This window comes from Terrapene carolina, unplaced genomic scaffold, assembly GCF_002925995.2.
Source record: "Terrapene carolina triunguis isolate 2854851 unplaced genomic scaffold, T_m_triunguis-2.0 Scaffold629, whole genome shotgun sequence".
Taxonomy (NCBI): domain Eukaryota; kingdom Metazoa; phylum Chordata; order Testudines; family Emydidae; genus Terrapene; species Terrapene triunguis.
The window spans coordinates 669,266-671,600 of NW_020664980.1; positions in this window are offsets into that span (position 1 = coordinate 669,266).

Below are 2,335 nucleotides of genomic sequence, written 5' to 3' on the forward strand. Positions count from 1 at the left end.
GCTGGGTGCCTGGGCATCACCTGCCACTCTCTACTCTGCCTCCACAGCTGGATGGCTGGAGACCAGATTTCACAGTATATGATGCAATTTTCACAGCCGTGAATTTGGTGGACTCTGACTAATGAGTGCTTAACTTTGCAACCTTAATAATGTTGTTTAATGAAGGGTTGTGTGTGCATAGTTTCCTGTTTGTTGTTGTTGTTTTGTTTTTCCTTTAATAAAAGCAAACTGAGAAAAACAGAAATTCCATCATGTGGCATCTTATTGACTGCCACGTGGGCCATCAGCAGGTTTGTAACCTTTAGATCCACCACATAGACTTCTGACTCTTGAGCTAATGGAGTGGCTGATAGCAGTAGTAGGTTGTCGTCCTCTGTGTGGACCAGAACTAGATGCAAATGGGACATTGCCACTGGGTTTCACAGATATTTGCTAACAGCAGAAGAATAGTGAGATCCAGGAATTTGGATTTCATTTCAGTGTCTGGAAAGCAGAGTGCTGTAGTGGGCATCGATCTTCTCTCCTTTCCTCCCAAGCATTCCCTTTTCTGCCCACTCCCCTCCAACCTGGTCTCTGTTCCAATCCTCTCTCTTCACCACACCTGACTCATAGACTCATAGACTCATAGACTTTAAGGTCAGAAGGGACCAATATGGTCATCTAGTCTGACCCCCCGCATGATGCAGGCCACAAAAGCTGACCCCCCCACTTTCCCTTAACTCTGCTGTTGAAGTCTCCAGATCGTGATCTAAAGACTTCAAGTCGCAGAGAATCTTCCAGCTTGCGACCCCTGCCCTATGCTGCGGAGGAAGGCGAAAAGCCTCCAGGGCCACTGCCAATCTACCCTGGAGGAAACCTACCCTGACTCCTCACCCCAGTCCCAGTCTCTTCACCTAGCTGGCCCCAGTCTTCACTCCTTGGACTACTCATCCAAGTCTGCATCTCCTTGCTCAACAAGTCTTAGTCTCTCCCCTACATACTCTCTGCCTCACTCTCAGTCTCCCCACAGCTTTCCAGTCCCAGATTCCTTCCTAGTTGCCCTAACCAGCCCTCCAGCTCTTTGTCCCAGTCTCCTTGCCCAGCCAGTCCCATTTGTCCCTTCCTAGCTTTTCATCCAATTTTTCTCTCTGTTGGCCTCCAGTTGGATCCCTCCTGGCCCCTGTTCCCTGACCCCACTGGCTCCCTGTCCTAATCTCCTTCTCCAGGCTCTTCACCCAATCTCAGGGTTTGTGCCCCTCTTCCCCCTCCACCCCAGCTCCTTGTCCCAATCTCTTCCTCTGCATTCTGGTTCATCATCAGATCCCCACTCATCTCCTTCCCCCTGCCCCACTGATTCCCAGTCTCAGTCCCTTTGCCCAATCAGTCCCAATCTCCCCAAAGCTCTTCATCTGATCTCAGTCTTTCCCCATCTACTGGCTCCCAGTTTCCCTCCATATTTCCTTCCCCAGCTCCCAGTCCAAGTGTCCTTGCCCAGCCAGCCCCAATTTCCCTCTCCCACCTCAGCCTCCAATCTGTCTCCCTGTTCCAATCTACCCTTGCCATCTCCCCAACAGTGCTGGCTCTTGTCTTCTCTGTATTTAAATCAGGCAGTCCTGGGCTCAGCTGGGCAGGGTGGGGGGAGGGGGGGGAATCATTGATAGCACAGGTGAGACAGGCTCCCTACTCTCAGAGAAGGTGTCTGGACCCAGCAAGCCTTGCAGCACCCCAGAGATACACATGCAAGGAAAGTCCTGCTTTGTCCTAGGCTTGAGCATGCCCAGTGTGGATGGAATCCTCTAGGAATTTAGCTGCTAAAATCCAAGAAGTGTCAACAGAAAATGTGTGAATTATAATTTTTCAAAAACTTGTTTTTGTCATATTTAGGTGATTTTTTTCACAGGGGCAGCAAAAGGCACATTTTGGACACGAAGGCCACCCCCTGTCAAATGTCAAGTCCCTGCTCCAAAGCATAGGGGCATTACAACTTTTTGAAGTAAAGGAGGCCAGAATTTTTCATCATGGGAAAATAATGTATTTTCCCTTGCATGTTTCTCAGAAACCGAAATTAAAATAAACTAGAATACGATACAAAAAATTATTCAGCCTGAGGCAGACACCCTGCATGGAAAATTTCAGCCAAAACAGTTGAAGTTTGGTAAAGTTATAAGCAACTGAAAACAGGCTCTTATCATGGGAAGTGTTGGGCACCTTAATAATAGATAGTACTAACAGCCTTGTCTATAATAATTCCTCCCTCAGGGCTTCTTGCACTCAACAGTCATACTTAGCACTTGGAATGAACTCACAGAACTGTAATGAAAGACTTTGTCTTGCCTGTGCCAAGGTGTCACTTAAC